We start from the raw sequence: 27,259 nt of genomic DNA on the forward strand, positions 1-27,259 counted from the left end.
TCCTTCTACCGAAGGATTTAATTGTAACGATCTTCCAAATTTCAACGAAACCACTACTGCCTATATTACAACTATGGGCAGAGATATATTGCTAGAATTTTTAGTACGTATACGCTCGACCGTATTAAAAAAATAAAGCATATACACTCCTATTCCCTCCATTACATCACTGATTTAAAGTCAAGCTGCACATTACGAATAGGAGGATCACTTTTTGCCCATCTTACGTTTAACATAAGTGACTATATTAAATTTCAACTTCCGTCGACGGAGTGCTTTTGCACAGTATAGTAAAGCTGTATTTTATATTTCCAAGTGTAGGTCTAATTGTCTGGACCATTAGAAGCGCTACAGGACAGTTAAAATGAGTGAGTGCATATGAAAAAGGACAGTATTAATATTATTATTTTCCATAGACGAATTATTTTTGTAAAAGGTATTTTATGTTTACAAGTGTAGCGTTATTAGTATGAAACCATTCCAAGGATTATAGGAACTCGTTTTACTTTGAAAACTACATTAACGTACTTGTAAGTACAACCTAGAAGACTAACCTAATCTACTCTAGTAACCTAAACTACCTTATTAATTTGCTCTACTAACCTAACCTAACTTTACTAACTAGCCTACCCTATTAACTTGCTCTACTAACCTAACCTACCATACTAACCTAACCTACTGTACTAACCTAACCTAATCTAATCTACTAGCCTACCTAACTTACTATAGTGTACATTATTCTACTTTACCCTACTAACCTGACCGCAACTTTTTCTACTTCAGTCTGTTCTACTCTGCTATATCCTAGCAGAGGTTGGTACGTCTTTTGGCATGCATGACTTAAGTTTGCACGGATATTATCAATTTAAAAGTAATCATTTGCGCATCTGCCAAGAAAATAACACTCTAGAGCGTATTAGTGTATTATTTAAAGTAAGAAAAATTATGTAAAACAATTTCGTAATGTTCCCGTTATTCTTAATCTGCGCGAAAGTAACTATACGGTGAACTATGAAACTATTAGGTAGACATACGTCGTACATTACCATACATCCTCCATTACAGTCCTGAGTATGGACCATATTAATGTGATCAGGAGCCTGTAAGACAGGGTACCTTTTAAACTTTTGGCTGATAATCAGTAGGTACACTATGTTGGTCTTCTCCTATATCACCTCGCTATTGACAATATATATCAGTTAATCAAAAGTAAGTAGCACCTAAATACTTTATTTATGTGAACTTCGTGATGAATACCATGATAATGGGACTTCAAGGGATACTTTTGCCACCTGTCAATTATTATCATGTCACTATTTTTGTAAAGATACTTCTTCTACCTGTCAATTGTTATCATGTTACTATTTTTGTAAGGATACGTCTGCCACCTTATAAGGATTATTTTATAAGGATAATATATATATTGTAATATAATGTTGTATTCATTTAGTTTTCCTTCATCCTACCCGAAGACGTAACAAGCCGTGTTAAACTAAAACTATTATTTTTATTTCATCATAATGTGAGGAAGTAGAACATAAATACATTGGAAGTAAAATCTTATGTTTAACCTCCGGGTATATTGACCTGTAAATTATTGTGTATTCCGACATTTATGTAATTTTCCAATTTTAACATTCACTTCAAAAAAATAAAGTCCCGACGTAAAGCCATTCCACCTGTCAGTTTCTAAGTCAATGTATACTTTTTTAAGGTTCGTTTGCGAAATGTGATATTTTGTTAGAAATTTACAACAAACTAACAAGACATTCTGGCATTTTCAAAAATAAACTTGTAATTTTACCATATTTCATATTACTGATTTAGAAAAGTAACATATAATATTTTTTACACAGCCATTTTCAGTTAAACTACTCACTGTTACACGTACAATAATGTCCATCAAAAATGATACATGACGGGAATTCATGGTTTGCCTACAGCGCCGGAAAACATACTTCACGTACCGCATTAAATTACAAATAAACATTAAAGACCATATGTAAATTGATCACACAATAATGTAAACATGGTGTTTGTTTTTATGTGAATGTATTAAGAATACTCATGTTTTTATGTGAATGTATACTCATGAGGAAAACGAGTTGGTTGAAATGAGAGTTTTCCCCATTTATTTGATCGTTTTTTAAAATGTAAATAGCTCAAAATATTTTGTATGGAATATGGTTACTAAATATTCACATGTTATTTTATTTACTATGTAACGTTTATTTTGTTTTGCAATGTTATCTAGGAAAAATTATATATATATTGTCACTTAGAAAACAGGTTGCCACGCTTTTTCGATTTTATCCACGTTTTTTACAGAGTTACTGTATTGTACAGTGGAATGTAACGTTCAAGTAAGACTATATGGGGTAAATTGGAAAACTTGTTAAATTGCATTCCGGTTAAATTACAGCTAAACGTAACACAGAACTGAGGCTGGTATTAATAAACAATAACGATTCTTACAAGAACAAACATATTTGTTACAGGAGCAACAGTGTTGCTTGTGTTAGGATAGCGTGTGAGACCCGGGTTACATTCTGGTGGGAGCACATCCCACGTTAACCTCTAGGTTCACGTCTCATATAGACTTGTTGCTCAAAGAGACGATAAACGGTCAATCAACCAACCTACTAACTCGTATAGGAAATCTTAATTTAATAATAATGAATGCATTCCAGTTTGCCAATAGTTTGATGTAGTTCTACTGAAAAATCATCATACGAGATCAACAAAACTCGTCTGATCTGGATCAAACTTGGCATAGTGGTATATCTTAATCTACTGTACAAAAGTATGAAATATTGTGGTGTACAGATTTTGGTTCCCGTATTATGGGCCATTACATGTGAATATTTTTGCAAAGCAATTTAAAACAAAAATTTACTTAAAAAATTAACGAAGAGAATTTTTTTTTCTCTGCAATTGGGAAGTTTATATTAGCCTCTCCAATGAGAACCACGAACAAATAAGGGGGCGAACCCCCCAGATTGCATTTTATACATGTATTGTAATGTTGGTCAAGTAATGTATTCATAGAACTATCCTAGTCGGTATACCGGAAAAATAACTTCTTACGCCCAATAAATTCCTTGCACCTCCGCTTGCCCCCCCCCCCCCCCAAGAAATAAAAGCTGGCGGTGTTACACAGTGTTTCACTATATTCTTTACCGAACCACTGCATCACGTTTGTTCGAACTATTTCTTTTCTCAGTCCATTACAAGCCATGCAATGGTTACTCTCTGAAATAATATTGTCAATTCAATATCATGTTTGTATGTAGGCTATTATGAAGTTCGATCATAGAATAAGTTTAGTATAATACTCAAGAGAATGCTATACCCTTCATGGTAAGACACTGGTATTATTTACAATAAATATATGAATACTTCGGTTGTAGGTTTATGATTTGATTACACTTAATGTAAGAATCAGTGCCATCTTGTGGCCGAATTTTAAAATCTTGCCTGGAATTCTGCTCGGAGAGGTTGCGTGAGATTTCTGGTAAAATCATGTGTAACGTGCGTGTTTAATAATTTAAGTATACTACGGATCGTCACACTAGTCAAGGTCTCAAAACGCCATCCCACCCCCAATATTACATAAGACAGTTACCAGTGAAATTTAAGTTGCGAAAAATGTTTAAAAGTAGTTCAACGAATTAATTCACAATTCGTAATATATTGCTTCCCCCTGTTCAGAAAACTATTTTCAACAAGCATTCAAAAGTTTACCATTAAAATCGAACAATGTAACGATTTCTCCAACAAATCTTGTTATGAGGTTGAATGACAAGCAGTGTATGACGGAATTTAGGTACTTGTTAGTTTCAATTAAATATTGACCACAACAACCTTATACAAACAACATTAAACAACCAATTTAAATAGAATATAGTATAGAACTACCCTAAGTGTTAAATTCTCCTTCCATTTTGAGTTCAGAATAATGCAATTTTTTATGACTCAAGTATAAAATACTATAGCTGAAAACAATTAATATCTCAGCAAAGACTTCACAAGTTAAATGGCGAAAAAGATTTAACTTTTCTCAGCTCTTTAAATTAACAGAGAGATCCTTCGTGGCTAAGCGGTTAGCGTACACGCGTTTGGCGTGGGAGACCCGGGTTCGATTCCTGGTGGGAAGTCATGTGGTTCAGATTACACGTTAATTAGTAGGTCCACGTCTCATATAGCCTCGCTGCCGAACGGGACGTTAAACTCAAAATCAACTCAATTCAGTTTAAACTAACAGTTTAAACAATAACATAGAACAGACATATCAAGTTCGATGACATAATTCCCAGTAAATTCTCATTATCATAAGTATTCAAGTTACAGAACAAGATTTAGATAACACCTTTTGAAGAATTAATTTTACGACACTTGGTAAACAAGAGTTAAATTAATTTTGAGTTTAACGTTTCGTTCAGCAGCACGACTACATGAAACGTGGACCTACTGATTAACGTGGAATCCGATCACATGAGCTCCCATCGAGAATCGAACCCAAATCTCCCACGTAAAAGGCGCGTACGCTAACCGCTTAGCCACAAAGGAGCACTAGCTTGGTCAACATGACCTCGACTAGCTTCAATTTTTCTAGAAATCTCACGCAATCTCCCCGAACAGAATTCCAGGCAGCATTGTTAAATTCGACCACAAGATGGCACTGATTTCTACTTTCAGTGTTATCAACTGATGAACCTATGACAAAAGCAGAAGTGTTACCTACTTTAATTAATTGTCTATCGATTATGATGTACTGTTGTATCAACACATACTTTCTTACCTTCAATTTTAAAACTTAGTTTAAATCTACGATAAATGTGTTTCTACCGGTTATAAAACACTACTGTTATCTAAACTACTGTGAATAGTTTATAAAACACCAATTATCTACGACAACTATGTTTTCATTGGTTGTAAACTAAAGATATTATCTGCAGTAAGTATTTTTCGAATGGTTATAAAGCACTGGTATTATCTACAAACGTATTTTCATCAGTTTTAAAATCTAATGTTATTTACGAAAATAACATAATGATGTTATCGTTATAACATAATGTTATCTATATAAACCATCATCATAGATATTGTGCCCTTATTGTCAGGTAAATAGCTTCCACGTTTTACGGTCATCTGCTAACATTTTTGTCTTCACGTATGATCTTTCTTCTTTTATATCGTCCATTAATTGTCTTTCTTTCGATGTCTTTCTTCCCCTCATTGTTGCTTTCTCGTCCAATAGACCCTCCCAAGCCATCCACCTCCCGGAGAACCGAGTGGGAAATATTTTACCCCCGGAACTATATTTTGATATGCGAAAGACCATTGTACATATTGCTGCCAGCATACTAGGGAAAAATTGAGTGGTGGTTTCCCGTTGTCTTCCGGCCCGCTCTGTATAAATAAATAAATAAATAAATAAAAATAATAACACAATGTTTGGCGGTCAACTCTTCAAAGACCAGTGCACCAGTGTTGATTATTTCTGACACATGAGTAGATATCATGGGCTTACTAAGGATTTTATCACATTATTTTTTCCAAGAGGATTCCCTACATGGAGGAAACGCCTTTAACAACAACATTCCAACGCTATTATAACGATAAAATTTAACGATTTTGTTTTCTCTTTTTAAACATATTTCAACGTTATTTCCATGATTTTAACACCATTGATTGTATTATAATCGACTGAGTTTACGATTCTTCTTTAAATACACAACTACAAGATTATTAACTAAGAAAGTAATAATGGATGAAAGTTTGTGCAGATGACTTCGAGCACAAAATGTTCTAAGAAAAAGGGAGAAATGTTATTTTATATTCGTCACTATGAAGATATCTTGTGAAAACATTTCAAGAATTTTCAATATGTCTAAGGAAAATTGTCTGAAAGATACATTGAAATAATAGTGTATACCGGTACTTCGTAAGTAAATACAAAAATAAAAGAAAAATAGAAATAAGCTTATGCAGTTCAAACTGACACTGGGTAAAGAGACTGTTAGATCTCTATCTCTGCACTTTCATTGAAATGCAAAAAAAGTTTAAATGCTTTCTCTAAACACATTCTTCCCGTGCGAAGAATGGGTATTCCAGCTAGTCTATAACAAATATATTTTCGTCAATAGCAAAGCGCTAACGCTATCGAAAATAAATAACTTTCTATGGATTGTAACTTTCTATGACAAATTTCCTTTTATCGGTTGTAACACCAAGCTATTGCTCTAGTATAAATATATTTCTGACGGTTGTAAATCACTGATGTAATAGACCAACCGTGACTAAAATATCATAATAAGCTCTTACGTAGTCAAATATAGAAGACACTAAATAATATATACTGAATAAACTACTGTAAATAGATGTCAAATTGTATCAGATTTTAACAAACAATGGCGTTTCATTCACTCGGGGATCTAATCATTGCGATCGAGCAATATATATGATAAAGTTTTCAATTAAGTATAAAACGCTAATGTTATCTACAACTGTATGATGAATGTGTTTCCATTACTTGTAAAATATCAATGATATCAATGATATGTATCTTCTATCGATTGTGCCAAAATAACAATGTTATCAATGCGGGACAAAAATAAACGACAGAAATAGTCATTGAAACTAATTACGATTTTGCTCGTTTATTTATGTCCCATATTTTAACTAAGCATCTTTCCATGATTATTGTTTACAGTAATGGCTTATCTATGGGTTGTAAAACACTAACGTTAGCTACGATAAATTTATTTCTATAGGTTTTAAAATACATCTATGATAAATTTATTTTTATCAGTTGTAAAACACTAACGTTATCTATGATAAATTTATTTCTATGGTCTGTAAAGCACTAACGTATCTATGATAAATTTATTTCTATGGGTTGTAAAACACTAACGTTATCTATAAATTTCTTTTTATGGGTTGTAAAACACTAATGTTATCTATGATAAATTTATTTCTATGGGTTGTAAAACACTAACGTTATCTATAATAATTTTATTTCTATGGGTTGTAAAGCACTAACGTTATCTAGGATAAATTTATTTCTATCGATTGTAAAACACTAACATTATCTATGATAAACTTTATTGCTATCGGTTGTAAAACACTAACATTATCAATGATAAATTTATTTCTATCGGTTGTAAAATACTAACGTTATCTATGATAAATTTATTGCTATCGGTTGTTAAACAGTAAGATTGTCTACAATAAATTTTACTCCATCGGATGTACAACAAAATAACTTTATGTACCATACATATATATGTTTCAATCAGTCGCAAGAAGTCATTTTATCCATCGATTACAAAACACTTATAAATACTGATGTTATCTAAGATATTCTATCATTTGTACAATATATGACGATACATTTATAAATATGTATATGTTGATATGGACAACAGTTCGTAACGTATGATATCATTCTTCTTTGTAGCCAAACCTGAACATTTAACTTGTTAAGCTTTGTGGCCAGACATGTATAAACATGTTTTCTCTAGACAGTTCTGATATAATACTTAATGAAGCCATTGATAGTGGATGTATTCTCAATTATAAAGAAGGAATTTTGTGAAAAATAAAAAAGTAAATGAAGAAAATCTTCGGAAAATACATAAGTTTAAATATATTTTATCTTGAGTGTTATTATTGAACATTTACTGAGTAAACTACGTTTTAATAAGTTCCAGAAATAATATAACTAACTTAGATAAATATATAGATGTTATAAATAGTACTGTTATATAAAATAACGTATGTCGTAAACTAATAATTTTGTCTACAACTTGAATTCCCTTTGTTTTAAACATCTATCACGAAATAATAAGATATTATTGTTATTGATTTTAAAACAGTGATGTTGCGTACGATATTTTCTTACATCGTCAGTTCTGTGCTATACAAACATTGTTTCTTCACATACAGTATATTTTAAAAAATAAGTTATATTTGACGTTAATTTTTTTCAGATCAAGTTCAAGTTTTTAACTTATCTCCCAAAGTATGTTAATGATGACATCCCATTTTACTTTCTAATTATCGGGTTTCAGACTTGAATAATAAATTAGATACTCTGTGACATTCTAGATACTTTAAAAACAACAGTGTGCAGAATCCAATTAGTGAATTTTTTTCACTGATGTTACACTGTAAAAAAATAGGAGAAAAACCCAAAAGAGTGAAAGTTTTGAGGCAAATATTATTAAAACTACATTTTGTTGAAATGAAAGGGAGTGGAAATTGCTTCATTTTGTCAGTCGATGCATAATCACATCTATCAAAATAAAAGCATTTGAGACTCAGACAGTTGGTGCCTACTGGAAGATCGTTCACTCTTTCAATTCTCATCATTTTCCGCTTTTATTCTTTCTTTTTTCTTTTTTAATTTTCAAATGCTCTGTGCGCACTTGTCGCAAGCAACAGCACTTAGCAGGAAGGACTAAGTGTTCATTGGAGCAAACCAAATACTAGCTAGATGGTTCGCACGATCTACATTTTCTGTACTCGTTTGCAGCGAAAATAACCGTTTCTCTCTCTCTCTCTCTCTCTCTCTCTCTCTCTCTCTCTCTGAAGCAAATATTCACGAAAAGAAGGCACTCTTTACAAGAGGAACAAAATTAAAATAAAGGAGATTTTTTTTATATATTTTCCTTCCAAAACATTGTCTTTATTCAATTCCGTGTGCGAATTTAAATGAATTCGGTATTTCACATATATTGTTAAGACAGAAGAAAATTTCGTTAAGTTTTTATTTTTCCCAAAATATACTTAAGACTTTATTTGGAAATGAAATGAAATCTTTAAGTTTTACGTCCCACAGTTATGCCAGCAAGGCTAAAGGAGACGATGATGATAAGAAATGAATGAAATGATGGCATAAAGAAAGTGGGAGGAAACGGAAAGACCCCGAGAAAACACATACACACTGTGTTTACACACCACAAGGTTCACTTGGCGCGAGCTAGGGTCGAACAAAGGTCCTCGTGCACCAGAGGTGAACACTCTACCACTGAGCCGCGGTGGATCGTTATTTAATTGAATAGTACACTACCTAATTTTTTAAGCTCATTGATTCATTGACAGTTCTGACCAGAGCAGAATGAAATATATTAAAAACTATACTTACTATAGTTTTTAATATATTTCATTCTGCTCTGGTCAGAACTGTGTTTTATTTGTTAAGCTACTTATCCAGAGCTATGGAGTTTGTTCATTATGATTCATTCAGAGAAGAATTCATTTGTTTCTTTCTTTCTTCGAGATCAACCGTCGATATTTGTAACTTAATTGAACTGGTTCCATCACATGTACCATACTTTGTGGAATTAAAATATTATTACAGGTATTACACTAGCTGAAAAGTACATTTTTTTTTTTTTTTTTTTTGCAAGGGAACATACATTTGTGGGAAATGTTTCAAAGGTATATTTGCAATACCGTTTCCTCGTTACGAGCCGTATTTGAATCAAAACAAAATATAGGGCTACAGTAGTTCACCTCTGATGCATGAGGTTCTTGGTTCAATTCCTCTTTGTCCCAGCCTTTAGCCTAACCGGCACAAGCGTGGGACCGAAAACTTAAAGATTTTATTTCATTTCAAAACGAAATAATCTTAAAGAAAACTCAACTCTACTCACGTACTAAGTATGCTCACAAAATGCATCCAAAAAATGCAGTTGTGTTTCTTTGTGAGCTGACTTGATCCCTTCTTACACCCCTTAGAATGCGCATTTGAGTCAAAGTAAAACATTAAAATCCCAGTTTTAGCCAAGTGATAACTATGTTCAAAAAATCGCTTCAAATGGTTCAGCTGTTTTAGCATGATTATGAAGCAGATAAAAAATTGTCCGAAGTAAAATATAGACTCATTTACTAGTATATATATGTAATTGTTTCCAGCAGCATGTTGAGTCACTAGTCCTGAGACAGTTTTTCGTCCAAAATAACCAGTGTCTGTATTAGAAGATCTTACTTATACATTCGTCTTACCAGCTACAATTTATGATGCAAAAATGTAAATGAAATCTTGTAGTTTAATGTCACACGCCTATGTCCGTTAGGCTAATGGAGACAATGATTAAAAAGCAAGTTAATGATAATGGAAGAATTGATGAAATGAGAAAGTGGGAGGAAATTGGCTGCTACTAATGCTACTGCTACTGTTACCCCGACAAAACCCGCGGACGTGATGTTATCCATCACAAACTTACTTCGTCGGGGATCCAGCCAGGGACCCCACACATCAGAGGTAAGCGCTCAACCACTGAGCCACCATTATTGCATCATATATGTCACACTGTTTCACGCGTGTCACACTGTTTCACCTTTGGTACAATTGTTTACTCGTGAGTTGCTTGATTGCAATTTAATGTACTTCCTCAGTCCTAAGACATTAGACGGATCGTACTGTATTGAAGTGAAATAATTCTGAATGGGATTGCGATCGAGACAAAACGAGAAAGACATTTCCTGATGAAATGCAAGACGAAACAGGATTTTTTCAGTAGATTGAGTTGATTTGATTTTAAGGTTAGCATCCCACTCAGCAGCGAGACTATATGAGATGTGGACCTAGAGCTTAACGTAGGATCCGAACCGCAAGAGCTTCTGCCGAGAATCGAACCCCGGTTCCCGCGCCGAAGGTGCGTACGCTATCCACTTAGCCACGAGCGATTTCCTTTTATAAACGAGACACATAGAATTTATAGGACAACACATCACTTTTACTGTCTAATAGAAAGGCCGTCTATATATTTCATGTTCCTTCAAATAAATTAGGTAGGAATCTCAAAATTCTAAGACACACTATGAATAAAAAAATATTTCACGGGCTTCCAAAAAAGCTTTGGCCCTGGTAACTATACTCACTAGTAATCGAACGCTGGATCACATGCACTGGAAGCACTCATACTACTCAGTTAGCCACGAAACTTTTAAAATCCCTTCCCATTGGCGTAGTCGCTAGCGTCTGGGTCTTTGGAAAATGAAATGAAATCTTTCAGTTTTACGTCCCACGGTTATGCCGGTTAGGTTAAAGGAGACGGCGATGATGAGAAATGAATGAAATAGTGGAATGAAGAAAGTGGGAGGAAACGGAAGAACCCCTGTAAAACCCACGAGGACGGTGTTTGTCCGTATGGGTCTTTGGTTCAATAGTTCCGCGTTCGATTCCCGGTCGGAGACCATTGAACATATGAAGATGGTTAGGATTCCCCTTTAATTGTAGCTTCGGTTCTGAATAGTAGTGGATAACTTGAACAAACAAACAAGCAAACAACAAAGCTAATTAAGGAATATTTGGATAGATTCAGAGGACGAAAGTGTATGTTTGAAGTAGTAAGAATTCTGATTAGTTGTTACATTCCCGAGTGATCTTGCGTGCACTTGTAGTTTATTCGAATAATATATCGTCGTTGCGCCTCGAAGAACGGCTATGTGACGTTTTTGTCGAAAATGAGTTATGCCGTGAAGATAAACATGAAAGCTGTTAGGCAGCGTCCCTTATAATGCAATGAGTGAATATGCAATTGTTTCGCCACAACAATAAAAGAAAATAGATTGAAATCAAAGGCTACAAGTTCTCATCACGTACGTATTTATCCTCAATGTGCTTATAAAGCACGAAAGATAGACGGACATGTGCTACGTAAATACAAAAATAGTAATGTAATATCGTTGAAGTAAACCATAACAATGTCTAGTGCATATATACACAAAACCACTTTTATTACATTTTCCAAGTGTTTCCTTGTATATTTGGCTAAATTTAAAGTTTGGAATGTTTTTTACTTATTCTGAAACCTTTAACATATAGCGGTTGTTCACGGCACAGCGACGATGTATATTTATATACCGGTATACAAAATTTCGTTACTGAAAACAATAACAACCAAACGATTTAACAATAGGCACTTTTTAAAAGATAAATTACAATAGTGTATGGGGATCGTACAGTCCGCAGCAAAAAACCTGCAACATGAGCATGTAAGTTTATTGTGAAACAACACCTAACAGCGCAGGGAATCAACGTCTAAATGGCTCAGCGTCCTCCCCTGCACACTTATTTTGTAGCAAAAGACTTCATCGTTTCAAAATAAACTTACATGCTCATGTTGCAGGTTTTTTGCTACGGACTGTACAATCCGGCATTGGTCTGAAAGTAAAGTATTCTTATGTGAATGCTTGAGAAATACTCCAGAAAAATTCACCTTTGTATTACACAAGGTTGAATAAAGTTCTTCACGATCAACTTGAATGTTCTATTTTGTTAAAGAACACTTTGTATTATATACGCTACTTTCAATGCAAACTCTCTTGTCTTCTTCCTCTTTCATACAATGACTCTTATATGTTCTTCGAAGTGACTTTCCCTCAGGTTTAGGGTACAAAAAAATGGTTGGATATGGCGAGAGTTCTTATATTGACGCCAAAGGATTACAAATCAAAAGCTCTGTCAGGAGGAAATCTCGTCCAAAAACCAAGTAAACCGCTCAAATGGAAGAAAAATCAATTTCTCAGTCTGCAGAAGCTGGTCTCCAGAATACGGAACAGAAACGGAAAGAAGCCAATAATACAAGTTAGCTCATAATGCTAGGAGGGAGAGAGAGAAAGAGAGAGAGAGAGAGAGTGGGAGAGAAAAGTCAGAGAAATAAGTACCTTTCCGTACATAAACTCACAAAGTTAAAATCCTTTCTATATGTGTTAATCGGAGTTTAACATATGGCTTTAAACCGAAAACGTAGGGAAACGTTCGTACTTTTAACTTCCAAAATACATCACAACATAATATTATATTAGCGTTTCCCGAAGACAAAACTGTTGAACTATGAGACTTATACCAATCCATAGTCTCAAATAAGCTGAACCAAAAAGTTATTAAACCTAAAAATTGATATAGTACGATAACCACGCCACCTACCTACCTATAAAATTAATACCGAAGTAAATTCTTATTATGTCTTTAATTAAACACTAGCGTCTTAATCCAGAACATAAATAAAAAGGGAGGGAAGAGTCTTTACTATACTCTCCGGTGTCTAACCCGTGCTGTTATATAAGCCCGCACAACCTTGGGGTAATAGGGGTTGCATATACGCACGGCGTTATTAGAAACCACTAGAAACAGAAGTTTTCGCATACATTTTTACCTTTCTCCTTAAATTTACCCCCCCCCCTCCGAGCCGGAAATCGAAAATAGGGTTTCGTACAAGAATAGAACTAGTGAAGGTCTATCTATCTACAAAATTTGGTGACTTTAGGTTACTAATTTCTGTGCGGAAAGCTGATGACAGACAGATAGACACACACACACACACACTATTTCATTACATTAGTGTAGACTAGCGACAATCACCCATTTTGCTGGCTTAAGAGTCTTCATCCCGGCGAAATTAAAATACCACTAATTTTACAGTAATTATGTGATATCTTCAAATAGATAAAACATAATTGAAATGTGGAACAAGAGCGCCCTAGACAATATTATTTTACATGAGAAACCGTTATCACGACTCACTTATCTGCTTTCGATTTCGTGCCATTTTGAAAATCGGCAATTATTTTCGCGTTTCTAAACAGCTGAAAACGGAAAGCCACTAGGTGACTTGTGATAACGGTACCTCACGCAGAATAATATTGTCTAGGGCGCTCTTATTCCATATTTCAATTATCTTTTATCTATTTGAAGATCTGTAAAATTAGCGGTATTTTAATTTCGCCGGGATAAAGACTCTTAAAATAAGAAAAAAGATAGTAATATGTTCTATTAGTCAGTCACTTTTAACTATTCCTGAAGCGCTCTCTTACATCGGTCATTTTCGATCATTTTTATATATATCCCTCTCTCTCAAGCTGCAGGACTGAATTTGGATTTATCCGGCATCGGAAGTGTCACTGTTCATCTCAGCGACCCCGAAAACTATGGATTCGGCACTAATATCGCTCATTTACGATCATTTGTATATAAATGCCTCTCCCGCTCCCCTAAGTTGCACCGTCAATGTGAAATGTTAATAGTCATCCCAGGTCCGAACCTCATCTATGTTGAAAATTTTATCAAGATCGACTGCATGCTCCAAGCGTTATTAAGTTTTATTTATTTTTTATATCTCCCTTGTCCCCCTCCCCTAAGTTCTACAGAATGTAGTGATAAAAGCCATCCCGGGCCCGAACCATCCCGGATATAATATTAATCGATAAATCACATCGAACTGAGCAAAATCAAATGCTTAAGGGTAAATCGTTTTGAGTAGTTTTCGAGAAAATCGTCCCAAAGGATTTTTTTTGCCCTATTAGCATGCGCTTCGTTGCCACTAATATTATTTTTATTGTGGTGAATTGTGTATTTATTTACATTTGAAAAATGTAAAAAAAAAAAAAAAAGTATATACTATTTATTTGTCTTATGCCAATAGTTGGACACATACTACTTCTAAATAGAGAACGGTTTACTCAATTATTGCTTGGTGTTAGACAGTGTGGATCTAGCCCGGAGCCAGGGGGCCTAGAGCTCCCAGTTTTTTGAGTGACAAAAATAACTTAAGCTATTAATTATATATTTTTAAAAGTTTATAGTAAACTCATGATACACCTGTCATAGTATTGGTTCTGGCTGTCCCCGCCCCACGTTTTTCCTTCTACATTTGACACTGGTGTTAGGAAGAAACGGGTTTGTGAGATTTGTGCACAAAGGAAAACAGGAAGTCAAATTTTTATATTCATTTTACGTAGCACACTCGTGATCTTAATAAAACCGCTCCTTCCATGCAGGAGACGTGGGTTCGAACCACCGTGGGAGCTCACGTGATCGAACCCTGCTTTAGACTCTAGGTCCATGCATCATATGGGATCCGTGCTGAAAGGGACGTTAAACCCAAAATCAAGAACAATATTTTAAAAGGGTTTAACATATCTGGTCTCCCTGGTTTGACCCCCAACCAAGTAAGACGTGTTGGACAACATCATGTCCGTGAGTTTTCTCGGGGTATTTTCGTTTCCTTCCCAATTTCCATTCCACCATGTTTTCCATCATCATTCACTTGCTTTAGTTATCGTCTGCCTTAGCCTAAAGTACATAATCATGGCATTTTAAAGATTTCATTTTAGAAGAGCTTAACATTAATACGTTTAGTAAATTGAATAGACAACTTTATACATAGTTTTCTAATATCGCACAGACTTACTTTCAATGTAATTTTTTTCTAGCGTTCCCTCTTTTCTTTTCAAATCACAATAATCACTTTAATATTTGTATACAATAACAAATCAAAACGAAAAATAGACGATATTTGCAGATTTTTACTGCTCTTGAACAGAAACTTATTTTGACAAAATTACGCCAGTCTTCCCTCCCAACTCTCCCTATACCACGTAAACACAACAGCAACTTCTTTACAAAACACATACAGTAACTCTTTAGATAAGTTACACAGTAAAATTCGAACGGGGGGCCCTTCACACAGAAATAAAAGAGAGAGGAAAAAGTTCTTCCTCAATTCTCCGGCATATAGCCCCTTCTGTTATGTAAGCCCGCAGGACCTTGAGGTAATGGAGGTTGCATACACGCAAGGCATTATCAGAGACTACGAGAAGCGTCCATGTATTTTCTTATATATTTTCACCCTTCTAATCTAACCCACGGCCATGTTCGTACACTGAATTATTCATACATTCTGAAATAGTTGTTCAATTTTGACATAAAACTATTTTAGTTTCAGAAGCAATCAAAACTGAAACGAATTGGCAACGTTTCATTTTACTTTACAATTTTCTGGAACTTTATGTTAACTTAATTTTCTGAGGTAGCGCTCCTGTCTCTCAAATAACATAAAAAAAGTTCTTATCTCTGAGCGACTGATTTTTCTTTCATGTCACATTTAGTGTCGCGATAACGACCTCGAAAGGATCGTTACAATAAAACTTCTCTTTTTCCTTTGATGCTTTTAGAAATGTTCCCGTAGTTATCTCGCTTGCAATTTACGATGACGTTGCAACTGTGGAGAATTCTGTGTCTCGAGACTGCAGCGCCGCTCAGCGGCCACTTATTCACTCAGTCTTTCTCCTCTTCCTTAGGTCGTGGAGTACTGATATCGTTTTGTTCTTCTCTGAGTTTTCATGTTAAATTATGTAGTGTCAGCGCTATATATATATATATATGTAGATTAACTTTTGACATGCTGCTGAGGTCAGAAATGTCAATCTGTTTACTGTTTGTCACGTTTGTAAAAATGAAAAATTATAGAAGTCCAAAATTATAAAACACAATATTAATGTAACAAAAAGAAATTAAAATCAGCCACTAAATGTATCTTAATAAAACTAAAGTCACCACACTAATTTCTCTTCCATTTGTTAAATTAAATTGCTACACTTATTACTGAAATATCTACAGGATAAGTCAAAAGAAGTTATAACTGTGAATAACTTTTTTTAAAATTATCATTAATATTACACACACTTAAAGACTAAAAATGGGAGATTATTTACAGTTGCACATGAAATATAATCTCAGGTAGGTGTCTCATAGATTATGAGCCTCACATTTACCGGCTCTGTGTAAGCACATGATTCGTGACAAGGGTCAACACATTTTGTCCAAGTGCCCCTATTTCTGCACTAATATTGTTCTTGAGCTGTTGTACTGTTTGTGGTTTATTCACATATTTTGTCATTCAGATAGCCTCAAAGAAAATAATCAAGCAGAATGAGTGAGGAGAACGGGAGGGCCAGTTTATGTCAGTGTTTCTCGAGATGATGCAATGGCCGAAAATGGTCCTCAGAAGCCCAATTGAGGCCCTTACCCTGTGTGCTGTGGCCCCATCTTGTTGAAAGCACATGTCAGGCACGTTCTCCATTGCAGGACGCACAGTAATCTCAATCATGTTTCGATGTCGATCACCAGACTGCATTGGCTTCATCATCTTCATGATCATTCCTGACTCTTATCACACCATACAGTGCATTTCACATGATTCAGTTCGTGCTCATGCATGGTGTGTGGTTTTTCACTGCTCCAAACCCGACAATTTTGTCTGTTAACAAAGCCATTAAGTTAAAAATGCTGCACAGATCCCCTCTGTGAGGCCTAAAATGTCGGACAACTACTTGTGATTATATGCATACTCCATACATAAATGTAAACAATCTCCAATCCTTGATCTTTTAAGTCTGTGAAATATCAATGGAAACAAATGACAAAAAAATGTTATTCACGCTTATAACCCCCTTGTGACTTTTCGCCCACCCTATATTTATGAATATAAACAAAATTGCCCAAGCAGGTTTTGAAAAAGTAGTAACAAAAAGAATTTACCCACACGAGTATCTTGAATCTCTCATAGAAAAAACATGTATACCACATAATAGAACTGATAATAATAGAACATATTAAATTAAACAAAATTTTTAGAGAAGTTTTCGAAAATATTGCAAATTTTGATTTCCACTCCTCAACAGGCCTATCATTACTTCTGGTATAGGAAAAAAAATCTACTCCGGTCTTTGGTGGGCACTATTATAAAAAACGTTTGTTTTGGTTTAGATACCTTGAACGGCATGGCGTCAAGCCGGGAGTACACACTTCCTGACAAACAGACGAATATATATATCCAAAATCCCCTTTTTCTGCAAGTAGAGGGCCATGAAACATGTAAATACGTTAAAATTTAGAATTTATTTTTGTAAATGATTACCACACTTTCTTCTCACGTATACTAGCTTGAAAAAAATATCAGGTCCAAATTCACTATAGATCTACCACAAGCAAATAACTACAAATTATAGTATTTCTTTGATTAAACATTCTCCTTTTGCCTTACGGAATCTTAGCTGATAAGCAAACTAAGTTTATCAAATTATTCCTTAGTTTAGATTTATTGTAATTTTCCGTAAAGAAAATGAAATCATGTTTTTGTTCGAGTAAATCTACTTCTTAGTTCAGCTGAACTAAAATTACGTAAGTTAAACATATGTTAACTAATTTTAGCTTACATTACCTCAGTTTTAATAAATGTAGGTAGCATTTGATTACCTTGAGTTGTTTGAGTTGAAATTATGTTAGCTTAGAAGCTTAGCTAGGTTAGCTACTGTAATTAAGTTCAGTTAAGAGGTAGCAATATAGCATATTCGATATTACCAATCTTTACCCAGCACATATATTTTGAATTAAAATCATCTCAAAAGCTTGGTGTTGTGTTATATATGAGGCCATAGCCAAGAGTATTGAAGCAAATAGGACAAATTGTTATTACAACAACGTCTCATACACGCCATCATTAATCGAATTATTTTAAAAAATAATTCATGATTGCAAAATGTCGTTACTTCGTAAGTTGTCTTACTTCCAGAATATTCTTTCAATGGATTAAGCTTTCTCGCCTGAGCAGCATGGCGTCTGTGCAGTTAAACCCGATTGACGCATCAATCAAGAATGGATCTACCGATATGTCATCATGCAAAGCCATCTGGTGGTAAAAGACTTCCCTTAACTAAACGACCTCCTTGTCATTTCCCTCAGTGCAGAGGAGATGGATTTTAACCCGTCTGCACTTTCACGTCGTCCCCCAAAAGAAAGGAAGAGGAAAAGGAAGAAAAAATCCCGTTAACGTTTATCGGATGCTTAACACAGTAAATGGAGCACGAACTCGGTGCGCCCTTCTTCGCGGGTTCTTGGAAGCGAATTGCTGAATAAATCATCGTCATCCCTTTTGGTCATTTTCTTCACACACACTGCTCTTAGATACAGCAAGTTCGTTAGTACTTTTGTGATTTGTGGCCAACAGCGAAAAGAAATTTTAGTCAAAGAATGTGTGAAAAAATATATATATACTCTGCCGTAAGGGTCAAGTATTGTGCAATATAATTTGTTTCTTTCGCCCAGGGTAACTGAATGTAAACTCAACACTTCAGAGAAAAGTAATAGGAGGGCACGGTGACTCAGTGGTAGAGCGCTTACTTCTGGTGCGTGGGGTCCCTGGTTCGATTCCTGCCCAAGTAAACTGTGGTGGACAACATCGTGTTCCTGGATACTTCAGTTCCCTCCAGCATTCTCATTCCAACAATTCTTCCATCATCATTCTTTTGCCTTAATCATCGTATTCCTTAGCCTAAGAGCCATAAACGTCGGGATTAAACAAGGCCCGTATACAGGGGGGTCTAAAGGGGGCCGCCCCCCTCCTAAATTTTTGCCGGCCTTCCTTTAAATTTTCACGGTAGACTTGCAAAGGAACTATAATATGGTGATGAACTATAATATGGTTGGATCGGCCCTCCCTAACTTCAGCCGGGCCTCCCACATTTTTGGTCTGGTCTTAAACTGAGAGGTTTTCTTTCATTTTCAGAGAAAAGTCATAAAAATATTTTTCACATTCATTATATAGGGATGCTTGGAGGACGGAATACAGCGCAAATAGCATCTTTATTTTTCGACGCGAATTGAAACTGGTCAGAGACTACCAAGACGACACATAGTACATGGTCTGCTTATAAGAAATAACCCAAAATTAATGATTAACTGTTAAACTTTAATTTTGTTTAATTGCCATTGTTTAATTAGGTATAACATTGTATAAAGATATAACCTATAAATCGACAGAGGAAATCGAAGAAAATGATGCACTATAGACTAAATTCTCACTCGTAGTCTCTGAGAAATTGAGAGAGACAAATTTTGTGACCATAAAAGTATGTTGTTTGTTCGAATAATAATTACTAATTTTTATTTTCTTGAAATTGATTCTTTATTTGTTTATCTCTGTATATGAAAATAAATGTTACTGTAGGGCTGGTACCAAGACCGAGATTAGTCACCGTCTCGTCTCGCTTGCATCTTTCGAGACGAGACCGAGATCGAGACAGACATGCTTGTAATTCGTGACGAAACCGAAACTTGCTCGATACGAGACAAACACTTCTACTTCGAGACAATACCGACACGAAACAAAGCTTAGTCTCGAAATTCTTGATCTTCCTCGAATATAGACGAAAAAATACTTGAACTATGTGTACTCAAACTTCCTGCGATATTAAATTACATGCCCGATAGTTGAATATTAAATTACATGCTGATAACGGATAACGTGGTGACTCAAAAGTATTTTGAATACCACACAATTTTGAGTTGGGATTCAATCAGGTGAGCATCCAGAATTATTTGTTGGGGGAAGGTCCAAGCTTGAGCGGGGTGGGGGGCAGATCCAATACTGCAAGGCACTTTGTCTATGTAGTATTGAATGGGTATTATTCTTCACCCGAAAAGATGGAAAGTAATTGTAAAATATTTCCACTTCTATTTTCAGAAAAAAATGGTAGAACTAGATTCTCTTCATGAGAGTACAGATGAAGATCCTATTTTAATGCTATATCAATCATTTTCCTGTTAAGCAAATACGATTTTCTTGAGAAAGTGTATAAATGTATATTGAGTTAGGAAGATTTTTGGGGGTGTCTGGACCTCGTAGAACCTTCTGAGTGTACACCTGGATTCAAAATACTTTACTCTATTCCAAATCATTTTAATTAGTCAAGAAGCATGTTGCCAGCATGTTCCGAAACATAATTTCGCAAAATCAAATACATTAGGTTTCAACCTCCCTCTATTATTAAGATAATCAAGAAAGTTCTATAGCTTTTTGTGGAGGTCTGTGTTCAATTGACCCTCACACCATGACTTGAATGCGAATGTAGATAAGGCGAAGGTCAGTTGTTGGTGTGGGTATATCCAACATAATACCTGGTTGTGGGAGTCCAATTACACCGTGGAGCCAACACTACCTCCACAGAGCGTCATAAGGGCGTGTATGATATACGAATTCAAACTGGGGTGAAAACGCCGCTGCAGCAGGGTGGACGATATGCCTCGCGTTTGGAGAGGGTGTCGTGACTACGCGGACAATGCAGGGGTGCTTTAACAAGTTTAAGGGTGGTGATGAAATACTCGAAGACGCATCACATGCCGGAAGACCAACACATGTACAAAATGAAGATCTTCAGGCAGCAATTGAGGCGAACAGTTCCCACCCATGTGAGGAACTGGGACTACAATTCAATGTGAGTGGAGAAACCATTCGGCAGCACCTCCATTAACTTGGAAAGGATTACAAGTTGGGTCCGGGCCAGAAGGCAACGTGAACAGACACCTGTGTTTCTTTGCTGTTTCGTCTGAGGAAGGAGCCATTTTTCGACAGGGCGTTGACATGTGATGAGAAGTGGGTCCTGTATGAAGCTCCACGGCACCGTCATCATTGGTTAGCATCACATAAACCGGTTCCAAAACAGCCGAAACCAGCAACAGAAGAATGTCCTCCTGTATGATTGGTGGATTGCTCGCGGTATCGTGCACTGGGAACTTCTATCAGCTGGTCTGAGCATCAATGCAACTGTGTACTGTCAGCGCTTGAGCCGTGTTCAAGAAAAACTCAAAACTCTGGAGCCAGCACTGTTGAATCGCAAAGGGGTTATCCTGTTATAGGACAAAGCTAAGCCGTACGTGGCTAGGATGACCCGGGACACCATTCTACGCCTTGGACGGGAAATACTATTGCCTACGCCTTAGTCCCCAGACATTACACCGTCCGATTATCACCTGTACAATTTCTTGGACAACCATCTTAGAGGATGACAGTTCAAATCCCTAGTAGAGGTGCAAAATTCACTTGATACCTTCTTCGCTTCACGGCCTACCAAGTTCTATCGTGATGAACTTCATGGCCATCCGAAACGTTGGCAGAAGGTCGTCGATTCTGATGGGGACTAATTTTCTTATCTTCCAGGTACGTCCTAGTTGACATATCGATATTCGAAGGTGATGGGTGAAAAAGCGACAAAACGTTCTTGGTTACCTTTATATTTTTTCCACATAGTTAAGGAATAATCCGGAGAAAGATGTGTTAAAAGGTTCTTGTATCTTAAGGTATAATCACTACTTTTCTAAAGTGCAAGTACTTTTGTTATCAATTTCACAGTACATCAGGCGCGCATCCAGAAATGTTTGTTGGGGGAGGTCCAAGATTTGGGGGAGAACCGATACACAACACACTATGTCAATATAGTATAGAACCAGTGTTATTCTGCACTCAAAAACCCGATATGTAATTGTTAAGATCTGTCACTTATATTCTCAGAGAAAGACAATAGAACTAGATTCGTTTTATAGAAAAGAGGGGTAGAGATGAAGTGAAAGAGAATCTTTAGGCTTTATTTATCTAAACATATATATTTTATTAAGAAAGTATGCAAATGTATACAGAATTATGAAGTTATTTTCGGGAGGGAGCCTGGACTCAGTGGATCCCTCACGTAGTTGTGCCCCTTCACTACATATATATCGTTCTAAAATATTACTACTACATCCATTAAACATATGTCAATAATTCAGACAGTTTTAAACTAAAGGAATGTATTAAGTTTTTGTATATCTTTCGTAGAGGGTATCCATAGGGGTTCTCTACCTAATAGGGTACCCATATATAGGAAATAATTTTCTAAAAAAAAAAATCCGAAAAATCTCCGAATATTTCCAGAATTTTGCATCTGCGAAATATTGTTGTGATATCACTCGAAAATATGATACATTCTGAAGATAATGACAAGCAAACCATGAATCTAACGTAATTGGGATGCAAACAGAAGCTTTATAAGTGAAGATCTATGATGTTCTAAACTTCATGGTTATAAAAAGGATAATTGTTACGTTACGTTGGTAAAGACAACCTGTAAACCACTCTACAGCTTAGAAACGACTCCGTAATTTTTCGGAGAAAACTCTGTCGTGAATACAGAGTTTGGCATAAATCTACCCATCAAAGATTTTAGAAATTCGATTTTTTTTCTACAGAAATAACTTTGCAGGGAAAAGTTAGACATTGTCTAAGAATGGCCGATACTAATTAAAAAAAGACAGTAACACTTTATTAAAAATGCTAATAATAGCCAAATTATTTATTTCGGTGAATTTATTAATTTACTCTAATTCACTGTAATTTGATCCGCTCATACGAATCATTTGGCATTTTACGATTCACTTTTCCAGCTGATTTATTTCTATCAAAGGAAATAATTGAATCATAAAATAATCGTTAGAGTCATTGCCTTACTTTATGCACAAATCTTAATTAACCCTTTGCAGTCCTTCTATATTTCGTGAGTTTGTCTAAATTTGTTTGAATTAATTTGCGAACATTTCAACGTTTCGTATATAATGATAGGTTTTCAAAGTTCAAACCTATACATCAACGCCACAGTGGCATTTGTATAAACTAATTTTCCAACATTACAGCGTTTCGCATATAACCATAGGTTTTTAAAGTTCAAACCTACTACATCAACGCCACAGTGGTGTTTATTTGAACTAATTTTCCAACATTACAGCGTTTCGCATATAACCATAGGTTTTAAAGTTCAAACCTACTACATCAACGCCACAGTGGCATTTACATGGACTAATTTTCCAACATTACTTGTTTCGCATATAACCATAGGTTTTCAAAGTTCACACCTACTACATCAACGCCACAGTGGTGTTTATATGAACTAATTTTCCAAAATTACAGCGTTTCGCATATAACCATAGGTTTTCAAAGTTCAAACCTACTACATCAACGCCACAGTGGTGTTTATATGAACTAATTTTCCAACATTACAGCGTTTCGCATATAACCATACGTTTTTAAAGTTCAAACCTACTACATCAACGCCACAGTGGTGTTTATATGAACTAATTTTCCAACATTACAGCGTTTCGCATATAACCACAGGTTTTCAAAGTTCAAACCTTTACTACATCAACGCCACAGTCGCGTGGAGGGAATAAGAAGGGGGGGGGGGCGAAGGAGGCCACAGTTGATGAACGGTATTAAAACAAAAATTGTACATGAAGACCAAGAGGTTAACTGAAGTTCATTTAGCATGAAAGCTTCTCAGTTGTGGCAAGTAACCTTCCAATATTGGCAGAATTCCTATAAAGATTATGTTGATGCTTACAACAGGGGATGAGAATTATGGTTTAAGGATTGCCCATTAGATACAGTGACTAAAAGTCAAGCAACTAACAGTTGCGTTGCAGAAAATCAATCCTAAAAAGCATGTCGAATGTGATTCGACATCAGAAAATTAAATGTCGAGTCCCACTCGACAAATAATCGCAAAAGGACTCTTCTTTCATTCTCACGTCATAGACAAGTGTTCGAAAACCTGATTATCAAGAAAAAACGTACAATCTTGTTTTTTTCTAAAAAAAAAAAAAAAAAAAAGAAAGAAAGAAAGAAAGAAAGAAAGATTCGCAATCCATTTCAATTTGAAAAGTTCTGTATTACATAAACATGGAATTAAATCAAACAATGTAAATTGTCTTTTCTTTAAAATGTTTACTACAAAAAAAAATACTAAATAACTGCTACGTATGGTTACGGGAATATAGTATTTCAAAGAAAAATGGAAGCATGTGGTTCAGGGGTATAGCTCTTAACTCTGGTGCATGTAATTCTTAGTTCGGTCTCTGGTCAAGTAAGTGGACAATATCGTCTCTGTAGGTTTTTTCAGGATACTCCCACTTTCTTCCACATTCTCATTCCACCGATGCTCCCATCATAATTAACTTAATTCATCATCCGTCTCTTTTAGCCTAAAGGGCATAATCGTGGGACGTTAAACTGAAAGATTTCATTTTTTCATATCCTTTCGAAAGATGGAGAGTCAAGGTTTTTTTTTTTTTTTTAACAAAGCTTTGCAAGTGCTGTAAGCTATGGTTTACAATAATTCCTTTCTCACTCATCTACAATCAAACTTCTGCACGTGTTATTGCAGACCTAGCCAATCCAGATAGTCAAGCTAACATTTAGCGATTCTCAACGTCGTTCATACACTTCGATCGTGGCAGTAAAAAAATACGTAAAATGATTTACCAGTGAATGAATGATTGTTTAATGGAACAAACCATAATTTCTTCGATTCACGACATGATTCGATTATGATGATGATATGAACACTAAGCTATTATCAAACTTTTACACAAATTGTTTCACATTGTATTAAATACAATTTACTTACCATTAATCTGTTTTTCTTTGTCATGATCCGTCCATTCCGAAAACTGAAACAAAGAGAAAAAGTATTAAGTTAACGCTCATAAAAAAGAAGAATTTTCTACAATTCTTACAATGAATTATGTCACAAAATTACATTTATTACAAACAATCTTTCTACTGAGGATTTTATTACAGAGATATTTCCCTTCAGTTCTTACAAAACTCTCCTATAGTATTCACTCGAAACACTTTTCTCTCCTGAGAATTTTATTTAGGGAAATCCCCCCTATAGTATTTATTCGAAACGTTTTTCTCTACTGAGAATTCGTTACAGAGAAATGTCCCTTTAATATTCATTCGGAACATTTGTCTCTACTAAGAACATTGTTGCAGAGAAAATTCCTTATATTATTCATTCGAAACTTTATTTACTAAGTTACCCCTGTCACTAACTGTTGGCCACAAAATGTTATAAACTATTTCATATGCCAAATTAGCTAGGCATTGTCAGGACAATATTCTGTGGACTGCGACATTCTGTGGACAATATTCAGTGTTGCCACAGTCCTAGCTCTGGAGTGGGCTGAAAAATAGTACCAAATTGAAACAAAAATGGCTGAATTCATTATTTTTATACCAGTGTAATACATGCCTCTATAACACGAAACTAAAAGAGATAAAGTTCTAGAACCCCCCCCCCTCTTCCAATAGTACAAATCAAGAAAGTGCTCTTTTTAAAAATTACTTTTTTAGGAAAAAAACATTCAAATAGTACCCCAAACAACCATGGAAATTGATGAAAATTTTCTCGCAAGTAGGAAGTATAACAGAAGCCGTAAATTAAAAGGGAAATCAATTATCATCTTCTGTATGTATTGTAAGGAAACCAAACGCGTCTCTATTTCAAAGTGACCAATAAAACCAAAACGGTATTATGGCCATATATGAAAAAAAAAGTATATAAAACGAGAAACAAATCAATCATCTCCGAGTTCGTGTGTAAACAGTACGTTATAATAAAATATTATGCACCTTATTCTCGCGTATTTCACAACCGAAGGAGGATAATAGACTGTAAGAAGAATATAAAGTAAGTAAACTGACATTTGTAAAAACTAGGGCCCTAGAATCTTCCCTGAAAGACATCACAACTCATTATTAACAATTGTAAGTCACAATGGTATCTATTATTTCTAACTACTGCAGCACACATACACATAACACACATACAGAAACAGACACGTTTGAAGATGTGACAAGTATTCGTTAAATGGTGTTGAATTGGGTAGAATTGTACCAACGTTTTCCCAAAAGGGGGTGAAAATGCCAGTGTGGTACCAACTTACCGATGAATGACAAAAAGGGCTGAATTTGGTACAATTGTACCAAGTGTGGCAACCCTGCTGCGAATCAAGAAGATAATTTCAAGATAAGAGTTCGGCGGTGATAACGAAAGTGATAACATCTTTTAGTGTGGTGCTGCGAAGAGGAAGCGGATTAAGTGGAAATTTCAAACTTTACATTTTATATACATATCTCATTTCTTAACAACTACACATACACACATATACACCTACACTATTTCATTCCATTAATTTCTCACTTTTTCCCATTTTTTTTTACCCCGTCCATGTGGGTAACTGCTGGAATTCTTTCTCCGATTTCGACATTCATATATTCCCAATTATGACGATTTCCAGTTTTTCTTGATTTTGACATTATTTATACCCAATCCTGACCTAATTGCATTATATTTCTACTTTCTCTCACTTGCTTAATTTTACAATTCACGAAATACAACACGATGGTCGGCTAATAAATGCAAATGGCGGCGTCCACCGTTCGTAATGCTTTTACAATTTATCAAAGACATAATTTAATTTTTCTACATTTTCAGCACACAGAGACATCTCTGGTGCACCTACTTAACACTGATAACGATGAAGACAAGACAAGAACATGATAGGAAGAAAGATAAAGTAAATCAAAATTAATCAACAAAATAAGAAAATTACTTGTAGTAATTTGCAATAGTTCTGATTTCTTGTCTAATACCTATCTCCCATTTAAGATAGTATTACAAAATAAATTAATTAAAAATTAGATTAATTAAGATATGTTTAAGTGAGACCCTAAAGTAATGTCCGGGTAGGAAAATTTTTGTTCAAGAGCTTTCACGTCGAGAATGGCCTGAAACAAGGAGATGCGTTGTCACC

At 35.2% G+C, this 27,259-nt stretch overlaps 1 protein-coding gene across 1 annotated transcript in view; it reads right to left on the reverse strand.

Annotated features, from left to right (window-relative positions):
• The window catches only part of Trpgamma (Transient receptor potential cation channel gamma), a 1,754,629-nt gene that overhangs the window by 1,188,252 nt on the left and 539,118 nt on the right, over positions 1-27,259 (reverse strand). Inside the window, exon 2 of the mRNA XM_081752586.1 lies at positions 25,066-25,108. The gene's annotated coding sequence lies outside the window, so the exon portion shown is untranslated. The remainder of the gene's footprint in view (positions 1-25,065; positions 25,109-27,259) is intronic.

This window comes from Thermobia domestica, chromosome 3 (genome assembly GCF_964235325.1).
Source record: "Thermobia domestica chromosome 3, izTheDome1.hap1.1, whole genome shotgun sequence".
Classification (NCBI taxonomy): domain Eukaryota; kingdom Metazoa; phylum Arthropoda; class Insecta; order Zygentoma; family Lepismatidae; genus Thermobia; species Thermobia domestica.